This window comes from Meleagris gallopavo, chromosome 3 (assembly GCF_000146605.3).
Source record: "Meleagris gallopavo isolate NT-WF06-2002-E0010 breed Aviagen turkey brand Nicholas breeding stock chromosome 3, Turkey_5.1, whole genome shotgun sequence".
Taxonomy (NCBI): domain Eukaryota; kingdom Metazoa; phylum Chordata; class Aves; order Galliformes; family Phasianidae; genus Meleagris; species Meleagris gallopavo.
This window is the reverse complement of record NC_015013.2, coordinates 3886184-3908444: the sequence shown is the minus strand read 5'-3', so window position 1 is coordinate 3908444 and position 22261 is coordinate 3886184.

Below are 22261 nucleotides of genomic sequence, written 5' to 3'. Positions count from 1 at the left end.
GAAAACAAAAAAAGCTGCACTTGAAAAAATCTTTAGGCAACTCTTCACTAGCTCTTTTTAGTAACAGAGCTCAAACTGTATCACTGAAATAGCTATTATCAGTTTGCATGAAAGCAAAATGAAGGATAGAAATGAAAAACCTTGAAGAAAAAAATAGTTTCTCTCTGTAGAAAAGCCACTGAGAAGAAATTTTGACAAAAAATATTGAAAGTTCATGCCTCAAAACTATCATCTCTATTATTTCTAACTTAGCAAGTTCTTCACTCCACTGTAGGCACATTCTACATGTCTGACTGATTTAGGAAAAGTGCTAGAAATTTGGCTACAGAGTAAACCTAGAGCCTATAACTTTGGCCATTCTCCCTGTGTTCTCTGCACCTTTCTCATCAGTTACTCATCTGTCCTCCTTAATCTGTCATAATGCCTTCTGTGTGTCTACTTTCACAGCCACAAGGCTTTTCCAAGGCCAAAACCTTAATGAAAAGTTGTATGAAGAAATTTGCTCTGATGAAAGTTTTAATTCGGACTTCCTAGACTGTTCTTTTTACTCTCATTGAGTTCCAGAACCACAGTGTCCTATTCTATCACTGAGGTCAAACTGCTTTGTAGCAGTAGAAGATTTTATAATGCACGTGGAATTTACCACAGAAGTGTGAAGGTCAATGCCATTGTTAGCACCAGTGTGATAGAGGAACACTGAGAAATCATAAAAGCCTGAAATCAAATTTTAGTACAGTTTTTAGCATTAAGATCAATATCATTCTTAATGACAGAGATCTCAAAATTCATTATGTGTTGTAACGTGGTTTTTTGTTTGTTTGTATGTTTGCATTATCAAACAGTAAATGTTGCAAGTAAATTATTGAAACCACTTTATCTAAACACAACTGAAGTGGTTGACCATGGTCTCAAGTCAATAATCAATACAAGTTGAATAGGTTGTCTTCCCTGCTTCTCTTATGCTCAGGGCTGTCAGATATAGCTTTGTTTCAAACAAACAAGCCGGTAGAGCACTCCCTTAAAGTTCATCTGGCTCTTTTGACCAGGGCTTGTGCTTACAGAGACCGTCCAAAGGGCTGCCAGATCCATTATGGACAGAAGCAAGGTGCTTTTGAATAGGCACAGACCAGAAGATACCTGTCTGCAGCCTAAGACTATAAGCAGAAGTCCATTTTACAAATACTTGTGCGGATAATTATGTCCCTTCTCATTGCTCAGCACTATTACTGCACCTCTCTGATGGAGATCACCGTCAGCTCATTTTTGTCAATCAGATAAGTCGCATCAAGAAAAAAAAATTGTATAAGAGACAAGCATTACAGGATTTCCCTGTTTAGTTAGACAAATGTAATATACATCCAAACTAAATTGCAGAACTCTAGAGACCAGGATGTCATCCTCTAGGTGCCTAAATGGCTAATATGCATGAGAGGAAGAAGAGAGAACAAGGAAGAAGAGTGGAAAGTTATTTAATCTGCAAATATGTGGTAAATTTAATTATTTTCTGTGCTAATTTAAACATCCAGATGAGGCCTTTCTGTTTCTGCACTCAAATAATCATATCAGCTGCTGATGCTAACTAGTCACCTCCTTGAATATTATACAGGATGTCTGTTTTATTAAAGAAGACCTTTCAGGCAAAGAAAAAGCATGCTTTGACTGTAAAATGTCAATCATTTGAAGGGGGGCAGCAAGAGGAAGGATGGTGGTGAAGGTGATAGATAATAATGTTCCATAGATTATCTAAGAAGTGAGATTTTCTGACAGGGAAGGAGGTAAAGAGGAAGTCACGATCTCAGACAGTTTGCACAGATGGCAACCACCCTCGGTCAACATTCTCATAAAAATGGTTGTGTACCTTTTTTTCCCCTCAGTATATACAGAAAGAAATAAAAAAGAAAGAGGAGAAAAAAGGTCAGTGGAAAAGTGCTTAAGAAGGCAAAATCCGTATGAGTGTATGAAGGGAGGAGGAGAAGGAAAAAGAATGTTATTTGGATGCCACTGGTTTTGATACTTTTCCAAACTTCTTTTCCTTTCACATCTTTCCATATTCAGCTTTTTTCAGTTGCTAGCAGCCTGAATGCTCAGCAGTTGAAACTCCATAAATAGTAAGTCACAATCAGTAGAGGAGCAAATATGATTAGAGGGGGTGTAGTTGTAGGCCACTTTCATGGTCTGTGAAGCAAGTAAGGAACTGATCTAGACTGTTTCAGGCAGAGCATTCTGAAAAATCAAGGGATTGTTTCACTCCACATTCAGAGTCCACCACTTCATACAATGTCGATTTATGGATGCAGACAAAAACCTTCAGTTCTGAGTAGGTTGCAACACCTACTTAGTTCTTATTGAAAAAATATTTCACTAAAAACAGCTCTACATGAAAACAAAAACAAAAACAAAAACAAAAAAGAAAGTTAGTTTGTTCAGGTTACCTATGGTCTTGGTGGGTTTTTCATGCAATTTATGTGCAGGAGGTAATGAATGGAATTCTATGTCTTGTTTCATACAAATAACCCATGCGTGGTGCCTTTTCATTTTTATGTTCAGGAATACATATAAATTACTGAAGAGGAAAAATTAGTATATGTGAGAAAACAGAGCAGCTGCTATGATATTCCACACTGGTCAAAGACAATATAATATTTGAATCCATGCAACACCAAGCACAGTGCAACCCCAACCAGGCAGTAAGTTAAAACCACAACTTGACTTGAGAGTCTTGACTGTGGGACAATTTGATATAAGCTAATTAACTTATTCTTACACATCTCACAATATACTTTAAAAACATTTTATTTGTTAGACACTGATATTTCAGATATACTATACTGAAATAAACCTACAAAGATCTTGCATCCATTTTCAAACCTCCTGCTTCCTCGATGCAGTATATTTGAGCTTACTTTTTCCATGATAAGACTGTTAGAAGACTAGTGAAATTAATATTTCAATAATTTTTTTATAGCTTCGATAATTGAAAAAAAGATAATAAATTTTGAACTAAATCATTGAATATTTTAGCATATCAACAGGTATCTTCTCAAGCCCTATGTATTCTCCGTTGCCTGCTGCAGATGCCAGTAAGCGCAGTGTTTGTATCCACCTGTTTTCTCTGCATGTCAGCAATCTCTCTATTCTGAAAAATGAAAGTGACCGACTTATTCAGACAAACAAAAAAACTCCAGCTAAACTGTTTTCCTAAAGGAGGATGATACATGAGAGTTTATGAAGGCTACTCTACTCCATCAAAGATATTTCAGTTAAAAACAAGAAAGGGTCTTTGGGAACAAGATTTCAGTAAAAAATAAAAAGAAACTGAGAAGAAACACCTGTGTGAATAACAAGCCTATGTGGCCTTGTAATTTAATTTTCGTAACATGTCCTAAAAAAGAAATGACAATTTTAGTTATCTTCTTCCTATTTGAGATTAGGATAAAATTTACAGAGATCACATTATCCTACTAAAGGTTAGTGCACATTTCTGTGAAGCTTCTCCTGCTGATCTCTATTTTAGACTGCATGCTCAACTGAATGGACTTAGTGAAGATTTGGCACAGCAGTTTCTGACTTGGATATTGGAGAAGATCCAACAGAAGGACTACTAAGAAGAAGGAAGCTGAGTAGAGCAGAGAAGATGATGTCAGAGTTGAGAAGATGGTGACGAACATAATTTTTGTCATGACCCTTTGTTTAACATACTGCCCTCTAAAAATTAAATTTTCGAACTTCGTCTGCTTCTGAGACTTGCTCAGACAGCATCATTATGAATGTGTGGTGAAGAAACTCTGACAGGAAAATGGCTCACAAGATAATTAACTAAAAGCAAAATCAGAGTGTCAAGAACTACTTCCATATCGTATTGTTTTGCAGTATAAGGAGGAAAAGCTAGTGTAGAGGTTAAATAAATCTCTTCCTAATTTCTGTGATTGCAAATTTTCTGTTTTTATTGGCAAATAATACTTGTCACCTGACACTATGGAGGACAAGAAGATCCTTTTAGAGATCTTAGAATGAGGACTAGCCATAGGGCTGTGGTTATAATTAGGGATTTATTATTACATAAAATATATATAAATAATTAGAGTAACTTATTATATACAATTTATAGCACTTAATGTAGCTTATAGTTGCACAGAATTTCTAGAATGTTCATTTATATAGGCTTTTCAGTCTCCTGGATGAACTCTCTGCAGACTGGGTCAAATTCTTATCGATCATGACAAACATGATATAAGCACAACTTAAATATAGGCCTTAGATAGAAAGGCATGAGTCACTCAATCCTTGGAGAAAGAAGATGACAGTAGAGGTATCCCTGGCCATTGAGGGATCGTGGGTTTTACCACCCAGCAGAAGTTCTGGTCTAAGTCCCAGTTAGGGCTTGTAGCTGCTTGATTTTACCCATGTTCCCTGATGGGCGTCACCAGGGGACAAAGTGCATCTTCTTTCTTAAAAGGCACAAGGCCAGACTCCTTCTGCCATGTGACCCAAAGCAAGCGCTATAAAATGAAATGCTGAGCAAAGAGTGTATAGGTCCTGCGGTAGAACTGGCAAGATTCACTAGCTGTGAGATTAGGAAAAGGCTTAAATTAGTTGACTGAAAAACACACAGAGGATGAGCACGCTATAGAGAGATTGACCTGCAATAGGTATCTGAACTTTTTCTGACTGGTTCCATAGTTTCTGGGTGTTGATTTACATTACAGTATCATTCTGTTTTTTACTGTGTTGGGCAGATCCTTCTTCCTGAATTATATCTGCTTTAGACCTTCATGTCAATTCAAGATTCGTTAGTCTGCAGTTTAGAGTTTACTTTTTGTTAAAAAGCAAATAGCTCACAGTGCCTTATTTATTGCTGACTGAAATTTGAGCCAGGATTTGAGGAAGACAGTGTCCTCCTTTCCTGCTTGCTAACAGTCATGGCTTTTCTTCTGAACATCTGTAAATATATTTGGCTTTTTGAGCTTGGTCACTGAAGGGTGACAATCTTATTTGACTAATGAATGCTCTCTTCTGGGCTTCAGAAATAATATCAGGAGTTACATCAACAAACGTTTGAATTTGTTTTCATCTCAGAACTTAGCATTATCACATTCTGCAGCTTTAGACTGCAATACCGACTCCAGAAAACACAGACTTTTCATATGTGTTATTTTTAGGAATAATAAAGATATATCCAAACTTAAATGGCTTTCAAGTCTTAAAGACAAGATGGAATCCAATGATAAAGATAGATTTGAATTCGGAGTTCCATCACTGATGATGTATCCGAATATCTTCACTGTTGGAATACTGTTTTCAGTATTTAGTGAGTGAAATATGGTGTTGTAACTAAAAATAAAGGGAAAGGCAGTAATTTATTTTACAGAGAGTTCTGTCATTAATCAAAGAACCATGGAATGGCTTGGGTTGGAAGAGACCTCAAAGATCATCCACCCCCCCTGCCATGGACAGGCTTGCCAACCATTAAATCAGACATTAGACAATATTTGAGATCTTACACAAAGAAATCCTGTTTTGCTATTTTTGCCATTTATTATGCTAGTATGTTGATGCAATACATGGTTTCCACATGGTTCTTCAGCAGTGGACCCAGAGACATATGGATCTAAATGTCTTGTATATTACTGAGACAAGATGTACACTTGAGGACTCACATTGTCCGCTCACCAGAGCAAGACAAAAGCAAAACAAATCAGTTATGCATATGAATTTAGGTTTCTGTTTACACTGATTCACTTAGGATTCAGAATTAGTACACATTGAGAGAGATTAATGATTTTTTTCTAGCTGTCAGAAAAACTAAAGATAGGGATTTGTCTCCCTTGCATTAGACTTTAACATGCAGGTGTCTATCTCAAAGCTAGGGGTTTATGCCCTCTATATTCAGTGGGGAGGAAGGGGTGAGAATTTTCTCATTTAAATACAGAGATTTAAAAGAGTTTGGGTAAATGATCTATTAAGACTATTTCTATCAATGAGTGCTTTAAAAATTTAGCTTAAGTAATACATCTAATCTGTTTGAAGTAAAGACTCCTTAACTTTTTGCAGTTGAGTGTAGAGATAGTTCAGCTAGCTTTAAACAGCCTACCTTGGATTGCATAACCTTTAGGCCTGAGATGGCATGCCTTGGCTCACACAGATCTACTTAACTCTTCTCCTCTTCTCCCTCTCTCAAACCAGTTATTGTTAGTTAGGGCATTTTCATAATATTGCAATCTGAAGAACAGAGAAATCTTTTTTCCTTTTTTCTTTTTCTTTTTTTTTAATTCATTTCAACTATTGAAGTTTTTTTCTTCATATAGGACAGAGAGTTTATATTTAATGGGAGCTCATGGTCTTGAACATCATGTCCAAATACACTCATTCACCCTATTAATATAAAACACTATATTTAGACACTAAAATCAGAATGATTAGGAACTGTCTTCATATACACTAACATGTAGATTTCCATTAGTGGCAGACAAGGCCTAGACTAGACAGAAAACAAAATTTGTACATGGATCACAAAAGATATTTTGACCCATCATGTGTACCTGGGAAGTATATAGCGTGTCCATCGCCTCCCAGTTTTAATAGGAATAATTAAAATCATATGGCTGAAAGGAGAGTTATACATTGTTTGCAGGCCCAGAGCTTGTCTAAATACACCTTGAATTTAGAAATATTTGATTTGCCTAATTGTCTCCTGCTCCAGACACAAGAGTGACAAAGATCACTAAGAAGCTGTTTATAAATTCAGTGAATATTCAGATCCAGATTCATATTTATACTTGCACTTTCAAAAGCATTTTCAGGCTTCTTTGCCTTTGTAGAAAGGCTTAAAATATCGAGTTGGCTTAGTGTGTTCTTATTTAACATTGCTATTTATTTGTATAGTATTTTTGTTGGTCGTAACTTATAACAAGACTAAGGTAGTCAAAACCTAGAGCATCAGATAATTGTGTGCATGCATGCAGTAGACTACAGGCAGTTGATAGGAACATCTGAAAGGCAGGAGTCTCTTTCAGTCTCCCTCATAGCAATCTAAAACAAGGAGGAACTCCAATTGCCTTGTCAGTGATTCATGGGGAGTTAAAAGCGCTCTGATCCATTATGTTTGAATGAAAGCCACATCTTTCTGAAAGTGGCAGTTTGGGTTTCATTTGGTTTTCACTTGTGCAATTCTAGAGTTTGCTCATAGTTCCTCAGGTTGTCCATTTCCAGTTACAGGCTTTATGAATATATTATATATTCATATTTTATATATTCATATATTTCTTTTTTCTTTTTTTTTTTTAATGAGAATGTGCATGATTTGGAGGAAGAACTAATGTTTTTTGCTCAGAAAGCTTTTGTATATCTGTCTTTAAGAGGCGTAAAAAGGGTACAGCTCTGAAGTAGCACATGCAAAGCAGTGGGACAGCATGTTTGAAACAGTGAGGGAACTGATATCCATTCAGACATCTATACTTCAGACAAGCTCATGTGCTGAGCTGCCTGCTGTGGCTGGGGCAGCTCCAGCTCACCTCACCTCAATGGATGTATCTAGGGAGTGAAATGCTGTGCTGTGTGGCTTGATTGTTCTACTGAGTTATCATCTGAGGGACTCCTGGGGATCTTTTCTTCAAAAAATAATAAGGGTAATTATAGCAAATAATTTGTCCATACAGACAAAGCACCTGTAAACAGATTATTTAAAGTGACAGTGTTCCATATGCAAAGAAGCTACCTCAAGCAGGCTGGGTTCAGAACTCAGATGTGGCTTGTCCAGAGCCAAAAGCATTTCATTCACTGAAACTCAGCCTTTCTCAGTTCCTGTCTAGCCCTGCTCTGCTGTTCCTTTCTCCTACCCATCATCCTATTTTAAATATCTAATGAATGACATTTTAGGGTCTTCTTACTTCTTCAGTTGTCCACCTAAATACCAAAATCCAATAATAAATGTGGAAAAGGGGATAGTTTAATCTCACCCATAGATGGGCATGATAAAGGAGTCCAGTGCTGACAGAGGACCGGAGGCCTGCTATAGTTCAGCTGGAATAGAGGTATTGGCAGAATAAGAAGGGGTCTTGAGCAGCTTCAGAAGCATTTGGTACTGAAGCACAGCTTCTTTTGGCATTTTGGCTGCCTGTGCTGGGCTTATTGTACAAAGGGAGGGTTCTCACTGCACATCAGGCAACTGATGATACATGGAGTAAGTGGGTCACACTGATTACACAGTGGGCTTGAATAGGGAATCCCAGTCATCCAGGAATCTTAGAAGTGATTATGGACATGCCTGAAGGCAAAGATTTTGGAATATTACCAGAAGAGGAGGTGACACATAAAGGAGAGGCTCTACTGTATGATAAATGGCCAGAAAATGATAATAAATATGCCCTGTTCACTAATGGGTCCTGTAGCATTGTGGGAAAGCATTGGAGGTGGAAGGCTGCTGTATGGAGTCCTACACAAGTTGCAGACGCCTCTGAAGGAATGGGTGAATCAAGCCAATTTGCAGAAGTGAAGGCCATCCAGCTTTAGACATTGCTGAACGAGAGAATTGGCCAGTGCGCAACCTCTAGGAAGTGGTAAATGCTCTGTGGGGGTAGTTACAGCAGTGGAAGCAGAACTGGCAACCCAGAGGCAAACCCATGTGGGCCACTGCATTGTGGAAAGATATTGCTGCCTGGGTAGAGAACATGGTTGTAAAGGTACACCATATAGGTGCTCATGTACCCAAGAGTTGTGCCACTGAAGAATATCAGAACAAGCAGCAGATGGATCAGGCCACTAGGATTGAAGTGGCTTAGTTGGACTGACAAAATAAAAGGGAACTATTTCTAGCTCAGTGAGCTCATGATACTTCAGGCCATCAAGGAAGAGATGCAACCTATAGATGATTTCAGGATTGAGGGGTGAATTTGACTATGGGTTCTATTGCACATGTTATCCATGTGCTGTAATTAAGCATGCCAAGAAGATAAAAACTCTTCGGTAAGGACAAAGGCTGAAACATAAATATGGAGAAATCTAGCAGATGGGTTATATCACACTCCCACAAACTCACCATGGCAAATGCCATGTGCTTAAAACAGTAGAAGCAACCATCAGATGGCTAGAAACACATCTCATGCTTCGTGCCACTGTCCAAAATACTACCCTGGGTGTTGAAAAGCAAGCCTTGTGGCAACATGGCACCCCAGAAAGAACTGAGTCAACAAGACTCATTTTTTAGACAACCTCATAACCACTTGGGCCAAAGAGTATGGCGTTGAGTGAGTACATCACATCCCCTATCATGCAGCAGCCTCTGGAAAAACTGAATCGTGCAATGGTCTGTTAAAACTACATTGAGAGCAGTGGGTGCTAGGACATCCTGGATTCAATCAGAAATGTTGTTGCCAGTGGGAGCAGGAAAGGGGTCATCCACTGATGAGGCTGCACCTCGAGTACTGTGTTCAGTTTTGGGCTCCTAACTACAAAATAGACTTCAAGGCGCTGGAGCATGTCCAGAGAGGGGCAACAAAGCTGGTGAGGGATCTGGAGCCTCAAGTCTTATGAGGAGCAGCTGAGAGTACTGGGATTGTTTAGTTTGGACAAGAAGCCTCCAGGGAGGTGTTATTTTTCTCTACAACAACCTGAAAAGAGTTTGTGGTGAGGTGAGCATCAGCCTCTTCTCCCACATAACTGGAGATAAGACTAGAGGAATTGGCCACAAGTTGCACCAGGGGAGATTCAGATTGGATGTTACGGAAAATTTCTTCTCCAAAGGAGTGGTCAGGCACTGGAATGGGCTGCCAGGGAGGTAATTGAGTCACCATCCCTGGAGGTCCTCAAGAAACCTGTAGATGTCGTACCAAGGGACGTGGTTTACTGGGGAAATTCTTGTGGTAGGGGACAGTTGGAGTGGATAGTCTTGGAGGTCTTTTCTAACCTTGGTGATTCTATGATTCTATGATTCTGATCATCCAGGTTACAGAACATCTCTATTCAATACCCAACACTGAATCATCCCACTTGCACTGAAAGACTGTTATGACATATGAAGCCCAAGATTTTGAATTAATTGAGTACCATGGACAATTTACATGAATGGCCCATAGATTATGGGAATAATATGTGAGTTTATATATCTCAAAAAGCAAGATAGGTGATGATAATTAGTTGAGATGTGTAGAAATCGTGGGACCTGAGCATTATGCAAATTATATGGAATATAGGGAGGATATTATCTTAGTTTCAGATGGGATGGAATTGTTTTCTTCAGATTGTCTGGTATAATTCTATGTTTCGGTTCTAGGAGAAAAACAATGTTGATAACACACCGATGTTTATAGATACTGCTAAGCAACACTTGTATAGAGCCAAGGTCATTCACAGCAAAGGGCCCAAGGGAGAGAACAGAATTATGACAGCTAACTCAGACAGGCCAAAGGGATATTCCATAACGTATGACATCAAGTGGAAGGAGTTTTGGACGGCTCAGAGTTCATCTTGCTCCCTTCCACTGCTTGAGGAGCTAGCTGGGTATTGGTTGGGGGATGATGAGCAATTGCTTGTGTATCACTTGTTATATACATATACACATATGTGAAATTATACATATACATACTTGTCATTAATTAATATCCTTTTCTTTATCTTAATATATAGTCTTATCTCAACCCACGAGTTCTACTTTGTGTTTTTTTTCAATTGCCTCCTCTAGCCCACTGGGAAGGGAGGAGTGAGTAAATGAGTTCAGAGAGTGGTTGCCAATGCCTCAGTGTCTGGATGGAAATGAGTGACGATTGGTGTCCCAGGGTCAATGTTGGGACCAATACTCTTTCATATCTTCATCAGTGACATTGACAGTGGGGTCTAGTGCATTTCAGCAAGTTTGCAGATGGCACTAAGCTGTGGGGTGTGGTTGACACACCAGAGAGATGGGATGCCATCCAGAGGAACATAGGCTCGAGCAGTGGGTCCAGGAGAACTTATGAGGCTCAACAAATCCGTATCTTGCACCTAGGTTATTGCAACCTTCAGTACAATTCAATCTTGATGATGAAAGGATTAAGCACAGCCCTGCCAAAAACAACCCATAGGTACTGATGGATGGGAAGCTAGATAGGAGCCAACAGTGTGCCTCACAGCCCAGAAAGCCAACGGTATCCTGGGCTGTGTGGGTGGCCAGAAGGTCAAGGGAGGTGATCCTGCCCCTCTACTCTGTGCTGGTGAGGCCTCACCTGGAGTACTGCTTCCAGATGTGGAGTCATCAGTACAGGAGAGACGTAGAGCTGTTGGAGCACTTCCAGAGAAGAGCTACAAAAATGATCCGAAGAATGGAACACCTCTCCTACGAGGACAGACATAAGGAGCTGAGGCTGTTCATCCTGAAGAAAAGAAGGCTCAGAGGTGACTCAATAGCCACCTTTCAATATCTAAAGGAGAGCTACAGGAAAGAAGGGAACAGACTCTTTAGCAGGGTCTGTGGTGACAGAACAAAAGAAAATGGCTTCAAATTTAAAGAGGGTAGATTTAGGTAGGATATAAGAAAAAAGTCTTTTACAGTGAGGGTGATGAAGCACTGGAACAGGTAGCATAGTGGTTGATGTTCTCTCTCTGGAGACTTTCAAGGTGAGGCTGGATAAGGCCCTGGGTAACTTGACCTAGCTGTGCATGTCCCTGTTCACTGTAGGGGTATTGGACTAGATGACCTTTAAAGATCCCTTCCGACTCCAAGAATTCTATGATTCTATGACTGTGTGGTGCTGAGCCACCTACCAGGCTAAACCACAAAACAGATAAAAACAGAGATCTCTGTTTCCTATAGCAGTTGGCAGCATAAGTGGGCAATTAATATTAAGATGACCTCTTGGATATGATTTACAAATTCCTACCAGACTGTTATTGTAGTAAGGCTGAGCATATGTTACAGTAAGAGAACTCTTGATGAGTCAAGCCTTGCTACAATGTTTAGGCATGTAGTTCCTACCAGGATCCCTGGCTTAAAATGGCAACATCAGTAGAAGGTCCTACAGTCTCAGTGAATGGATCTGGGCTCATCTCCCCAACTAGATAGTAGTGTAAAATGGTAAAGGAGAGAAAGAGAGAGAGAGATCTCATAAATCAAGAAGCAGGAGAGAAATTGATCTTCTGACTTGCACGCTAAATTAGTAACAGCAAACTATGCAAAAAATAAAAAAATAAAAAAAAATAAAAAGAACTGAATCATTGAATCATAAAATCAGTAAGTTTGGGAAAGACTACTAGAATCATCTATCAACTCATCATCACCATGTCCACTAAACCAGGTCACTCATTGACTCATCTATAAGTTTCTTGAAAACCTCCACGAACACCTCCCTGGGCAGCCTGTTTCAATACTTCATCACTCTTTCAGAGGAGAAATTCTTCCTAATATCCAGCCTGAACCTTTCCTGGTCCAACTTAAGGTCATTACCTCTCATCCTATCACTAGTTACCTGGGAGAAGAGGCCTACCCTCACCTCACTGCATCCTCCTTTCTGGTAGCTGCAGAGAGCAATAATGTGTCCCCTAAGCCTTCTGCACACTGAATAATCCCAATTCCCTCTGCCACTAAGTATAAGACTTGTGTTCCAGACCCTTTAGCAGCTTCATTGCCCTTCTCTGGACATGCTTCAGGGCCTCAATGTCTTTCTTGAAGTGAGGACCCAAAACTGAACACAGTACTCATGGTGCCTCCTCACAAGTGCTGAGTACAGAGGGATGATCACTTCACTAGTCCTACTCTAGGACTGATGACTACACTATTTCTGATACAAACCATAATGCCATTGGCCTTCTTGGGCACCTGGGCACACCGCTGCCTCATGTTTAGCTGGCTGTCAACTAACAGCCCCAGGTCATTCTGCTTCAAGCAGCTTTTCAGCCATTCTGCCCCAGGCCTGTAGCCCTGCATGGGGTTGTTGTCGTCTGAAGTGCTGGACCCAGCACTCGATTTTGTTAAAACTCATACAATTGTCCTCAGCTCACTGATCCAGCCTGTCCAGATCCCTCTGCAGGGCCTTCCTATCCTCAGGCAGAACAACACTTCCTCCCAAACTTACTGAGGGTGTACTCAATCCTCTCGTCCAGATCATCAACAAAGATATTAAACAGGACTGGCCTCAATACTGACCCCTAAGGAGCATCACTAGTGACTGATTTAACTCCATCTCTACTCTCTGGGCTTAGCCATCCAGTCAGCTTTTAGCCAGAGAAGGGTACACTTGTCTAATCCATGAGCTACCAGCTTCTCCAGGAAAATACTGTGGGAGACAGAGTTTGAGTCTTTGCAGACTACATCCACAGCCTTTCCCTCATCCACTAGGCAAGTCACCAGACTGTAGAAGGAGATCAGGTTGATCAAGCAGGACTTGCCTTTCACAAACTCATGCTGGCTAGACCTCATCACCTGGTTGTTCTGCACATGCCACATGATTGCACTCAAGACAATTCACTCTATGACCTTCCCCAATACCAAAGTCAGGCTGACAGGTCTGTAGCTCCCCAGATCCTCCTTTTTGTAGATGGAAGTCACATTAGCAAGTCTCTAGTAACCTGGGACCTTCTAGGTTGACCAAGACCACTGATAAATGGTGGAAAGCAACTTAGCAGTCACTAAATCAAAGGTCTATGGAGAACTGGAGAACTGAACACCCATCAAGCAAACTCAATGCACATTCCAAAAAGTTCATATACTAACACTCTTTATCTGTCCTTTATCCAACACTCCCTTCCCCATGCTCTTACACCATCCCTCATCACTGAAGAACAGTGGTTTCATTGTACAGCTCCCACCATTGGGACTGATATTTGCCCCTGAAGTCTAGGAAGATCTGTAATAACTTTTCAGTTGTAAATATGATTTTTTTCTTATTTGTTTTTCTTACTACATTCTTCGAAACTTTTTATGTTTGTCTTTTTGAGTGTCTCAGTAAGATTACGTACTAAAATGTTATCATAGATAATAATATGTCCCTTCACAGGCAGCTTGAAGATGAGAATACTGGAGTGCATAAAGATTCCAGCATTTCTAATGTACAGGTTAATAACATCCAGGTCAAAAGCAGAAATGCAGATGACCACTAGAGTCAAACAGGAGTCTTTCTACTGACATGAAGGAGTTTTGTGCCAAACCCTGAATGATCTGCTCACAACCATGCAGCTCATCAGGGGCAGAAGAGAAAATGGACACTGCTATCTAAAGGACTTTTTGCAATGAAGTTAAACTGGAATAAGTTAACCATGCTGAAGTTAACCAGCATGGTTAAAAACTCACTTGGTGATTTACCATAGACTCTGGCATTCATTACACGTTTTTAGTGATACTTTTTATAAGTGGATTACTGTTATCACTTTCTGGGATTATTTTCCTTTCCAAATCAGGCCTGGCTGTTAGAAACTTTTGAAAATTCTTGTCTGAAATTCCTGTTTTAAACGTGTTAATATTTGAGCACTGTGACCAGACAGTGCTTTTTGTTGCTCTACTATGTTTGTTTAGTAAAAATACCAGGCTCAGCAATGAGTTTTGGTCCATCACAGAACATTCTCTTAAGTTTGTGTCTAAAGTGGCTGCCTGGGTTCATTCTCCATTTTTTTCTATTTTGCAGTGATTTTTATTTTTATTTTTAATTGACCTAACATTAAATTAAAAAACATTAAATTAAAAAACTACCAAAATCCCAGTGGTACTTCTACATAGCACACTCTCAAGCATACACGAACAGGACTAAATTTTATACTGAAAAAGAGTCTCAGTTGTGTATATGTTTGTGTTCAATATATGTATACAAGAAACTTAAATTCATAACAGGTAGTAATAATGTAGGTACTGTAAGCACAGATATAAAAGTTCTTAAAACGTTTAAAAAAAATGAAAATGAAAATAATTTCATCATTCAAAGTGAAAAAAATACATATTTTCAGTACTAAAAAAAACACATTTATTTAAAGTCCAGGACCTACTTATTACTTGCAATATTCTAATTCCACCCTTCACACAGTGTAATCAGCCCAACTTCAGCATAGTGTAGTAATCAGACGGCTCAAATATCCAGCTATTCTCTTGTAAGACTTCACCTTGTACTATGTGTTTTGAATAAATGCTCCCTAGGCTTGAGAAGAGTTTGGACTAGACAGCTAAGATCAGAATTTATCTCCTCTTTCTTTCTCTTCCCCTTTCCTCTTTTTTTGTTCTTTCTCTTCCCATTACCTTTTTTCCTTTCCTTTTCTTGCTTTTCTTTTTCATTTTTTCTTCTTCTTTCTTGTCAGCCACCAAAAGGGTCTGTTTTCTGAGTTTTTTCAATTATCAGAAAATGGGAATAGTGCCATAAAGGCATTCTCGCTTATTAAAGCCTCTCTTGTGTTTCTTTACCTGATATCTTGCTTTGTGTAATGCCTGCCTAGCAATACTAGCAAATTGTTTCTGAAGAGCTACAGAGAAGAAAAGGCTTTGATCCAATAGAAACACATCAGTGTAATGGCAGCAGATACCTTTTATTTTCCAGTCTTTCAATGCCCCCCTTCAATTCACAAAACACACACTCAGTGATTAAAAATTCCTGTCGTTTTTGTTTTAGAAGCCGGGAACCTACAACTTTAAAGGGTGGTAAAGTAAATCTTCTGCTGGAGTGATCAAGGAATTATGCTATTGTCCCGTCTTTATATTTTCCACAATGCATAAAGCATCACTGTCCTTAATTGTTCTTTCATCTCACCCATTGACTTGAAATCAGCATTGCTCTCCAGGAGTAGTATTAGCTTGAGAACTGGTAAAGAAAAGCAAAGAGGCTTAGCATACCTCAGCACTGCAGATTAAGTGCCTCTTCAAAGATGTCACCCCAGATGTGGCAAGCTACATTCCTACTTTCCCCTGGCAACAGCTGTGGAGCCACATCAGTGCTACTGCCTTATGTTCCTGAACATTATGAGAAGGAATAAAAGCTGCCTTTTTAATGACTTGAGTTTGTGTTGGAGGCATAATTTTCTGTTTACATTACAAAAGGGCAAACCCTGTTGTGTTTTCACTGCTGACAGATAAAGATGAGTTGATGTCCCATAAGCAGAGCTTTCTTTTGGGACTATTTCAAACTGCTCTATTGGTTTCTTCTTTCTTCCTATAGACTGCAATCTATTTCACTAATCTGTGACAACAAGCAACAGCCTGAAATTTATTTAATTTCCAAACTGCTTTTTGATTTCCAATTAAAAGTGGTTAGATTTGTGAGTTACTGCGAAGTGGCCTGAGCGTGACGAGGTTAAAGATGCAAGAAAAGGTGGAATTTCAGGAAAGAGTGTGAACTTATTTTGAGCTAGCACTGCAAAAGAGCAGACAGTGAAAACTGCACAGCTGTTTTATGCAAGGTCCCCTCTTCTTTCTATATGCCTCAAAAAAACCAAGCTGGCCTCAAACTGTGACCAACTGAAGTGAGTTTCTTTAGCCCATCTGAGACCTCTCAGTCATCTCTCTTACACTCAGAAGAAATTATGACCCAGAAAAATAAATATCAAATGATATGAAAAATGAAAATCAAGGAAAACAAAAAAAAAAAAAAGCAAATATGCCAATGCTTACACTACCTTGTTGCTTTGGAATAGCTATAATTCACTTGCATTTTAGAAATGGTAGTATGTTTGATTCTAGCAATATCTAGCTTTTACAGTTTTTTGTTTTGTTTTGCTTGTTTATTTGTTTGTTTTGAAAGGGAAGACTTCAAGTAATGCAATTTCTTTTATGTCTGTGTGAGCCTTTCATTTCAGAATCTCTAATTCAAACTGTACTGCGTGTCACATTTTCCCCTAAGCTATCCCCTTCCCATTTCATGTATTGAGTTACTAGATCTTGGCTTACTAGTTCTGTAGTGTCCCATTTACTCTGCCTGAGTTTCCTGAACCTAGAACAACTCTAAAAAACCAGCATGATTCCTCTTCATGTTTAGCACAGTCCTAAAGTTTCCTGTTTCTCCCAGACTTCTTCCTCTAAACCACATCAATATTAGTCTCTTTGATCTGTCTGAAGGGTTCTACATTGCTAATCTCCAGATGCATTGTTGTCTGGTCTGACTCAGACTGTAGGTTGCATATTTCTGTAGCAAACAATCCAACGTTTTGTTGTTTTTCTATTATTTAGAACCTTGTTAGAGGGTGTATAAAATGTACCCAGAGTATAAGCTGTTTGGTAACCTTCATGTAGTTACTTGATTGAGTTGTAATCTAACTCACAAATTTATCACACTTAACAGTCACTTGTGAATTCATGTCTATCACTGTGAAAAGGAAAAATGAATTGCAGGAACACCTGATGCAATCCTCATGGATATTAATATTTCTGAGTCTATAAAATACAAGGGAGTACCTTCCTTGTACTTGGCACACAATGTATGCAAGAATAACTTTCGTGAAGATGGTGCAAATAGGTCAGTTTAGTCTACCAATAACTTGCAGTTTTAAATATGTGATCTATTTTTAATCTTCAAAGCATCATTTTTACATGTGGCATTTGGATGTTTCTAAATGAATCCAGTTTATCAGTCTATGGTTAATGACTGATTATTTAGGTATATTTTACATACCTATTTTAAGGTTCACCTTGATGACAGAGCTTCAGAAAAACCCAATTCTTATTAGGATGTCTCTGTTACCCAGAATTGATTTGTACTGTAGCTAATGTACAAAATGCAATTTTGTTTACGGAACTTGTCCTCTATCTGTAGGTCACTCCTATGAATATCCTGGATATTAAATGACATTAGTTCTACCTACTTATTTAAGACACGGAATAAACTAAAAGAAATTTAGAATTAAAGTAAGAGTTTAGGACAACCAGCCTGAGCTTATTCCCCATGAAGCATTTGTTGCCTGCTCTACTGAAAGGAAGTATATCTGAAAGCAGCAGTTTCTCACACTGTTCAAAGACATCAAATCTCCTTGTTACACATCAGAATATGAACACTCAGCTTAATGAATGTCCTTTTCCTATGGACATGCATGAACAAAGGAGACAAAAATCAGATCTGAGAAAGAAGACAAGAGGAAAGATGAGAAAGTAGTATGAAGAAAACGCATGCAAGGGGCAGAACTTCATCTTGTTGCTACATGAAGAGAAAAAAGAAATGAGTGAAGTACACAGTGCGTTTTCCTATTGACTGCTGCAGGAAACATGAACACAAGCATGTTGTGACTAGGTGGCCTATGCTGTCCACAGCAGAAAATGATTGATGTTCTCAAGTGCTTTTCTTTTTTTTTAAAAAAAAAACAATCTCTTGATAAACTATGCATCAACTACTGATTGGCAAATTCTTGATTTCTCTTAATTTAACTTATAAATAGGTCTTACTTTTCTACTTACACAATAAGAAAAAAATTCTCTTGATCATCATAATGTACATAGGTTACTCCAAAATAATGCCTCCTATTTATTTCAATGGAAACTACAACAGACACAATAAGCACAATGACACTATTTGATAGAGGAAATTCTCAGCTACAAAATATTGTTTTTAACATAGTCATCACCAGTAGCTAAGTATTTTCATGAGGCACCTGTAAAAATCTGCACCAGTGCAGTGGCCCACTGTCACTGTCATCACAGCTGAAATGCATTACCTACTGCTGCACTGTGCTCATATCTACTGTTTGGTCTCCAGTAATGTCCAGCAAGAGCCAATGAATCTGTGAATGTGTCAGTGCCATTTTCTCCACATGGAGGAATTCAGTGCCATGCCTTTACTTCATATACACTTCCATTTTGTCAGACTGCCCCTCTGCTGCCATCTGTCACACAGCAACAAAATGCAACAGAATATTGGTGGGGAGGTTCAGCCACTACTGCCATACCACCTTTGGTGTTGCAGGCCAACATAGAAAATCACAGATAATAAAACAGGAGGCATTACTTTCAGAGCAGCCCCCCATCTGCTACAGCTATAGATTCTGAAGAACCTAAATGAAATTTCTGAGGAAGAAAATGACCTTATTCATAACAGTGAAAGTGTCCATAGTCATCATATGTCAATTTAATCTTAGCATGTGGAAAGTTTTCTGTATTCCTAACTTCTCTAGCGTAACAACAGGAAAGGCATACAACAAAGCCATCATAACTAATATGGGAAGATTATTTGAAAGGAGAATGATTTTCTAGGCAAATTCACACACATTTTTTGTTTCTGATAATACATAATACACATCCTGCCTAGATGCACATACAATAGATTACAAAGTGCCTGGTCTTTTTGACCAAGGATTTTTTCAAGTACAGATGCAAACAATAGCAGTGTTTCTGAATGGCTTATATTTCTATGAGAAAATAGTAATTATTCTTGCAACTGCAACATAAAATACACCTAGATGCAACTACCTACGTCTAACACCTAGATGCAAAAGGATTAATAATGGACAATGGAGAGTAACAGCTCAGACTATGAATTCTCTTTATTTTATGAATTCAAGCCTCTCATTTTATTTTAGCTACTTCTAAATAGACTGATCTGCAAACATGCACATTCTGTCTGAAAGTTGTGCTTTGCACTCACAAAAATCTTTTTTTTTTTTTATATCCTTCATTCAGATATAGACACAAAGCCAACAATGTTTATACTTTCCTGTGACAGGCAGTCACAACTCAGACTAGTCAGCCTTAACAGATCTTGTGCAATTCATTTGCAGGCACCACAGAGTAAGTATAAAGCTTGGCTGTAATTTTTAACTTGAAAGAGGAATCTAGATCTTGCGCTAGCAGAAACTGTACATCTATGTGGGGCAAAAAATCTGCTGGATACGTTACCAAAATGTACAATGGATACAACTGTTTAAAAGCTTTCCAGAAAAAGGAGAAAAAATTCAAAGTACTTTTCCTCACCATTGAGATATTTGCCTGAACTTGCATCAAAGAATGGCTAAGCCCAGTCATAGACAGAGCAGATGTCAAAAAAGAAACTTCACCCATTAGAATATTATGAACAGGCACAAAACCAGCGTTAGGGAATACTATCAATCCAGTAAAGAGAATTTTAATTCTGCAAAATAAATGATCACATAAAGAATTGACCTAAACACGAAATTAAGAAGAAAATTCTATAGTAACATACCCAGAAGTGCTCTCAAGGTGCAGGGAAAAGAAAAAAAAAAGAAAGAAGCTACCCCTTTCTGCTTTTTACTCAGCATGTGTATGGTGCTTTAGTAGATGAAGTACAGCATTTCCTTCCCTTTAAAGCACTCTACCCCCATCATCTTTTTAAAGGTCATGTCTTTAAAATAAGTAAACACAAAAGCTCAGTCACGGAGAAAGCTGCTTGCTAACACTACTTCTTTATAGAATTCCTAGCAAAAGTGTGACTGGCCAGAAACAAAGCAATAGAAAATTGGGTACACTGGAAGTTTTTATCTATATAAAGCTACTATGTGCTTTCTTGTGCTTTCTTACCTGACATAAACATGGACCACAATAGTAGCTAATAATTTCCCATTGTAATTCCTATCTTGGAGATAAAAACAAAGAAAGCATGTGTTTCTTCAGAATGCCTATTCAGGGTCAATCAGCAAGCATGCATTTGGTTGCCTTTGTTGCTATCCTTGAGACAATTCAAACTATGCCTATGACCTGGAACAGAACAGGAAAAACAGAATGAGAGTCTGGTGATGGAGTAGAAATGTGGAGAGTCAAGAAACTGAACAGAGAGAAGAGGGAAACCAAGAAAAGCAGTGCAAGATAAAATGAATGAGAGGATCCAAGAAGGAGGTCTTCTCAGAATAAAAATAATCTGATTTTCATACCCAGACTGAAGAGAAATTCTTGATTCATTTAAAGATTTTTTTCTGTTTATTACCATATTTTCTACCTACACTGAGGACTCCTCCCATCATACTGGATGAGAGCAATTCCCAGATGAATAGAGTTGGAAAGAGAAAAAATGCAAGGAAATAAAAGAGTCGTAGAACTATATAGTAGAACAGAGAGTAGGAAGAAAGAAACAAAAGAAAGTGAAGATGATATCACAACAGAAAAGTCAGAGAAATAATAAGAATAGTAGGGACCTATTTACATGTTCAGGGCAGAAATATGGTAAAGAAGCCATGGAGTTCTCGTGCAGTGAGTCTGAGAGATCTAAGCCATCTCTCAGATCTGCAGCACTGCAGCAAGTCAATTTTAAGTGCACATGCACAGAGAACTCCAGAACATTCTAATACCTACTATCTAATATCATAGCAGATAATCTGCATGAATTACACTGTCCAAACATTCAATTTGCAGATGTCCAAAAATACCCAAACAGTATTGCAAGTAACCAAATTTTTATTTAACTAATCATTCAGTTTTCTTGTGAAAAAGAGAATCTCTGGAAGCTCAGATGTTTGGTGGCCTAAGGAATTGTGCAGAAACTGTAAGAGTGAGCAATAAGAATGAAGTTGAAGGATGAAGAATGAGTGAAGAAATGTCACCTGCTGGAAATCAGGATATCTTCACAATGAATGATAGCAATTATACTGATCAAAAGAGGTAGTGATAGAGCAGAAGGATCAGCATTAATGTCTGTATTATCTAAATAACTACAGGTAAGCCATTGACACTTATCTGAAAGATCAGAGAAAAGAGAGAGCTAAAATAGGAATTTAAAAAGAGAATGCTGGAAAACCACAGTATTTCCCAATTGCATCCAATTCCTTCTGGCTTATAAGACCTATTCCTTGTCAAATACAACTTTATTGATTTTTTGCAAATAGATCACTGCCTAAGTCCAATTTTGCAAACAACCATGCTGAGTGTAATGGAATGGTTGAATTCTCAGAAGGTGTAAAACCAGCGGAGACAACTCTGCAGCAACCCTTCTCACTCTGTTCTCTAAAGACCTGTGGGGTGAGAACTGATAAGGTCAGAGTATGTTGCCTGCCAGCAATCTGAAAATACAGTCTGGCTCAAAGTTAAAGAGCTCTAGTTGGCAATGGTGTACCAGGGAAGAAAAGGCAAGAGAGGAAGGAAATGTTCCTAGAGCCAACTATATCTTTGACTCACCAGTTATCCCACTACTTGTCTGGCATAGATGAGAGTTTAGCCTGGTGAGAAATTAGTGTTTGCATTACTCCTTTAAAGTGGTCTGAAAGCACTTTATGAGCCGTGTGTATTAGTGTTCATATTTGTGTGGGTCTGTTGAGTTTTAATCAATGAGCTTTGTTTCTGAAGACTTTAATTTTGCTCTCATTAAGTATGTGTGAGTTTAGTGTGTGTGCAGGCGCATATACTTATCCCTGCCAGCATTCAGAAAACTGCATGCCCCTAGTTAACATATTGTAC